Consider the following 7,429-nt stretch of genomic DNA (forward strand, 5'->3'; position numbering starts at 1 on the left):
GCCCATCACTGTATCTGGGACACCCAGGGTCTATCCTAAAACAGAGAGCATAGGTAGATATAACACACATGATACAGGTAGATAAAACACACATGATGTAGGTAGATATAACACACATGATGTAGGTAGATATAACACACATGATACAGGTAGATAAAACACACATGATGTAGGTAGATATAACACACATGATGTAGGTAGATATAACACACATGATACAGGTAGATAAAACACACATGATGTAGGTAGATATAACACACATGATGTAGGTAGATAAAACACACATGATGTAGGTAGATATAACACACATGATGTAGGTAGATATAACACACATGATACAGGTAGATATAACACACATGATACAGGTAGATATAACACACATGATACAGGTAGATAAAACACACAGGATGTAGGTAGATATAACACACATGATACAGGTAGATAAAACACACATGATGTAGGTAGATATAACACACATGATGTAGGTAGATATAACACACATGATACAGGTAGATAAAACACACATGATGTAGGTAGATATAACACACATGATACAGGTAGATATAACACACATGATGTAGGAAGATATAACACACATGATGTAGGTAGAGATAACACACATGATACAGGTAGATATAACACACATGATGTAGGTAGATATAACACACATGATACAGGTAGATATAACACACATGATGTAGGTAGATATAACATACATGATGTAGGTAGATATAACACACATGATGTAGGTAGATATAACACACATGATACAGGTAGATATAACACACATGATGTAGGTAGATATAACACACAGGATACAGGTAGAGATAACACACATGATACAGGTAGATAAAACACACATGATGCAGGTAGATATAACACACAGGATACAGGTAGATATAACACACATGATACAGGTAGATATAACACACATGATGCAGGTAGATATAACACACATGATACAGGTAGATAACACACAGGATACAGGTAGATATAACACACATGATACAGGTAGATATAACACACATGACACAGGTTGAGATAACACACAGGATACAGGTAGATATAACACACATGATACAGGTAGATATAACACACAGGATACAGGTAGAGATAACACACATGATACAGGTAGATATAACACACATGATACAGGTTGAGATAACACACAGGATACAGGTAGATATAACACACATGATGTAGGTTGATATAACACACATGATGTAGGTAGATATAACACACATGATACAGGTAGATATAACACACATGATACAGGTTGAGATAACACACAGGATACAGGTAGATATAACACACATGATACAGGTAGATATAACACACATGATACAGGTAGATATAACACACATGATACAGGTAGATATAACACACATGACACAGGTTGAGATAACACACAGGATACAGGTAGATATAACACACATGATACAGGTAGATATAACACACATGATACAGGTAGATATAACACACATGACACAGGTTGAGATAACACACAGGATACAGGTAGATATAACACACATGATACAGGTAGATATAACACACATGACACAGGTTGAGATAACACACATGATATAGGTAGATATAACACACATGATACAGGTAGATATAACACACAGGATACAGGTAGATAAAACACACATGATGCAGGTAGATATAACACACATGATACAGGTAGATATAACACACATGATACAGGTAGATATAACACACAGGATACAGGTAGATATAACACACATGATACAGGTAGATAAAACACACATGATACAGGTAGATAAAACACACATGATACAGGTAGAGATAACACACATGATACAGGTAGATATAACACACATGATACAGGTAGATAAAACACACAGGATACAGGTAGATAAAACACACATGATACAGGTAGATATAACACACATGATACAGGTAGATATAACACACATGATACAGGTAGATATAACACACATGATACAGGTAGATATAACACACAGGATACAGGTAGAGATAACACACATGATACAGGTAGAGATAACACACAGGATACAGGTAGATAAAACACACAGGATACAGGTAGATATAACACACAGGATACAGGTAGATATAACACACAGGATACAGGTAGATATAACACACATGACACAGGTTGAGATAACACACATGATACAGGTAGATATAACACACATGATACAGGTAGATATAACACACATGATACAGGTAGATATAACACACATGATACAGGTAGATAAAACACACAGGATACAGGTAGATATAACACACATGATGTAGGTAGATATAACACACATGATGTAGGTAGATATAACACACATGATGTAGGTAGATATAACACACATGATACAGGTAGATATAACACACAGGATACAGGTAGAGATAACACACATGATACAGGTAGATATAACACACAGGATACAGGTAGAGATAACACACATGATACAGGTAGATATAACACACAGGATACAGGTAGATAAAACACACAGGATACAGGTAGAGATAACACACATGATACAGGTAGAGATAACACACATGATGCAGGTAGATATAACACACATGATACAGGTAGATAACACACAGGATACAGGTAGATATAACACACATGATACAGGTAGATATAACACACATGACACAGGTTGAGATAACACACAGGATACAGGTAGATATAACACACATGATACAGGTAGATATAACACACAGGATACAGGTAGAGATAACACACATGATACAGGTAGATATAACACACATGATGTAGGTAGATATAACACACATGATGTAGGTAGATATAACACACATGATACAGGTAGATATAACACACATGATACAGGTTGAGATAACACACAGGATACAGGTAGATATAACACACATGATACAGGTAGATATAACACACAGGATACAGGTAGATATAACACACATGATACAGGTAGATAAAACACACATGATACAGGTAGATATAACACACATGATACAGGTAGAGATAACACACATGATACAGGTAGATATAACACACATGATACAGGTAGATATAACACACAGGATACAGGTAGATATAACACACATGATACAGGTAGATATAACACACATGATACAGGTAGATATAACACACATGATACAGGTAGATATAACACACATGATACAGGTAGATATAACACACAGGATACAGGTAGAGATAACACACATGACACAGGTAGAGATAACACACAGGATACAGGTAGATAAAACACACAGGATACAGGTAGATATAACACACAGGATACAGGTAGATATAACACACAGGATACAGGTAGATATAACACACATGACACAGGTTGAGATAACACACATGATACAGGTAGATATATAACACACATGATACAGGTAGATATAACACACATGATACAGGTAGATATAACACACATGATACAGGTAGATAAAACACACAGGATACAGGTAGATATAACACACATGATGTAGGTAGATATAACACACATGATGTAGGTAGATATAACACACATGATGTAGGTAGATATAACACACATGATACAGGTAGATATAACACACATGATACAGGTAGATATAACACACAGGATACAGGTAGATATAACACACATGATACAGGTAGAGATAACACACAGGATACAGGTAGATAAAACACACAGGATACAGGTAGATATAACACACAGGATACAGGTAGATATAACACACAGGATACAGGTAGATATAACACACATGACACAGGTTGAGATAACACACATGATACAGGTAGATATAACACACATGATACAGGTAGATATAACACACATGATACAGGTAGATATAACACACATGATACAGGTAGATAAAAAACACACAGGATACAGGTAGATATAACACACATGATGTAGGTAGATATAACACACATGATGTAGGTAGATATAACACACATGATGTAGGTAGATATAACACACATGATGTAGGTAGATATAACACACATGATGTAGGTAGATAAAACACACATGATGCAGGTAGATATAACACACATGATACAGGTAGAGATAACACACATGATACAGGTAGATATAACACACATGATGTAGGTAGATATAACACACATGATACAGGTAGATATAACACACATGATACAGGTAGATATAACACACATGATGTAGGTAGATATAACACACATGATACAGGTAGAGATAACACATGATACAGGTAGATAAAACGCACATGATACAGGTAGAGATAACACACATGATGTAGGTAGAGATAACACACATGATACAGGTAGAGATAACACACATGATGTAGGTAGAGATAACACACATGATACAGGTAGAGATAACACACATGATGTAGGTAGATATAACACACATGATACAGGTAGATATAACACACATGATACAGGTAGATATAACACACATGATACAGGTAGAGATAACACACATGATACAGGTAGAGATAACACACATGATTTAGGTAGATATAACACACATGATACAGGTAGAGATAACACACATGATGCAGGTAGAGATAACACACATGATGTAGGTAGATATAACACACATGATACAGGTAGATAAAACACACATGATACAGGTAGAGATAACACACATGATACAGGTAGATATAACACACATGATACAGGTAGATATAACACACATGATACAGGTAGATAAAACACACAGGATACAGGTAGATATAACACACATGATACAGGTAGATAAAACACACAGGATACAGGTAGAGATAACACACATGATGTAGGTAGATATAACACACATGATACAGGTAGAGATAGCACACATGATGTAGGTAGATATAACACACATGATACAGGTAGATATAACACACATGATACAGGTAGATAAAACACACAGGATACAGGTAGATATAACACACATGATACAGGTAGATATAACACACAGGATACAGGTAGAGATAACACACATGATACAGGTAGATATAACACACATGATGTAGGTAGATATAACACACATGATGTAGGTAGATATAACACACATGATACAGGTAGATATAACACACATGATACAGGTTGAGATAACACACAGGATACAGGTAGATATAACACACATGATACAGGTAGATATAACACACAGGATACAGGTAGATATAACACACATGATACAGGTAGATAAAACACACATGATACAGGTAGATATAACACACATGATACAGGTAGAGATAACACACATGATACAGGTAGATATAACACACATGATACAGGTAGATATAACACACAGGATACAGGTAGATATAACACACATGATACAGGTAGATATAACACACATGATACAGGTAGATATAACACACATGATACAGGTAGATATAACACACATGATACAGGTAGATATAACACACAGGATACAGGTAGAGATAACACACATGACACAGGTAGAGATAACACACAGGATACAGGTAGATAAAACACACAGGATACAGGTAGATATAACACACAGGATACAGGTAGATATAACACACAGGATACAGGTAGATATAACACACATGACACAGGTTGAGATAACACACATGATACAGGTAGATATATAACACACATGATACAGGTAGATATAACACACATGATACAGGTAGATATAACACACATGATACAGGTAGATAAAACACACAGGATACAGGTAGATATAACACACATGATGTAGGTAGATATAACACACATGATGTAGGTAGATATAACACACATGATGTAGGTAGATATAACACACATGATACAGGTAGATATAACACACATGATACAGGTAGATATAACACACAGGATACAGGTAGATATAACACACATGATACAGGTAGAGATAACACACAGGATACAGGTAGATAAAACACACAGGATACAGGTAGATATAACACACAGGATACAGGTAGATATAACACACAGGATACAGGTAGATATAACACACATGACACAGGTTGAGATAACACACATGATACAGGTAGATATAACACACATGATACAGGTAGATATAACACACATGATACAGGTAGATATAACACACATGATACAGGTAGATAAAAAACACACAGGATACAGGTAGATATAACACACATGATGTAGGTAGATATAACACACATGATGTAGGTAGATATAACACACATGATGTAGGTAGATATAACACACATGATGTAGGTAGATATAACACACATGATGTAGGTAGATAAAACACACATGATGCAGGTAGATATAACACACATGATACAGGTAGAGATAACACACATGATACAGGTAGATATAACACACATGATGTAGGTAGATATAACACACATGATACAGGTAGATATAACACACATGATACAGGTAGATATAACACACATGATGTAGGTAGATATAACACACATGATACAGGTAGAGATAACACATGATACAGGTAGATAAAACGCACATGATACAGGTAGAGATAACACACATGATGTAGGTAGAGATAACACACATGATACAGGTAGAGATAACACACATGATGTAGGTAGAGATAACACACATGATACAGGTAGAGATAACACACATGATGTAGGTAGATATAACACACATGATACAGGTAGATATAACACACATGATACAGGTAGATATAACACACATGATACAGGTAGAGATAACACACATGATACAGGTAGAGATAACACACATGATTTAGGTAGATATAACACACATGATACAGGTAGAGATAACACACATGATGCAGGTAGAGATAACACACATGATGTAGGTAGATATAACACACATGATACAGGTAGATAAAACACACATGATACAGGTAGAGATAACACACATGATACAGGTAGATATAACACACATGATACAGGTAGATATAACACACATGATACAGGTAGATAAAACACACAGGATACAGGTAGATAAAACACACAGGATACAGGTAGATAACACACATGATACAGGTAGATATAACACACATGATACAGGTAGAGATAACACACATGATGTAGGTAGATATAACACACATGATGTAGGTAGATATAACACACATGATACAGGTAGCGATAACACACATGATACAGGTAGATATAACTAAACTGCTGAAGGAGCTGCTTCCTGTGCTTGGCCCTCCTATGTTGAACATAATAAACAGCTCTCTATCCACCGGATGTGTACCAAACTCACTAAAAGTGGCAGTGATAAAGCCTCTCTTGAAAAAGCCAAACCTTGACCCGGAAAATATAAAAAACTATCGGCCTATATCGAATCTTCCATTCCTCTCAAAAATTTTAGAAAAAGCTGTTGCGCAGCAACTCACTGCCTTTCTGAAGACAAACAATGTATACGAAATGCTTCAGTCTGGTTTTAGACCCCATCATAGCACTGAGACTGCACTTGTGAAGGTGGTAAATGACCTTTTAATGGCGTCAGACCGAGGCTCTGCATCTGTCCTCGTGCTACTAGACCTTAGTGCTGCCTTTGACACCATCGATCACCACA

This window comes from Salvelinus fontinalis, unplaced genomic scaffold (assembly GCF_029448725.1).
Source record: "Salvelinus fontinalis isolate EN_2023a unplaced genomic scaffold, ASM2944872v1 scaffold_0397, whole genome shotgun sequence".
Taxonomy (NCBI): Eukaryota; Metazoa; Chordata; class Actinopteri; order Salmoniformes; family Salmonidae; genus Salvelinus; species Salvelinus fontinalis.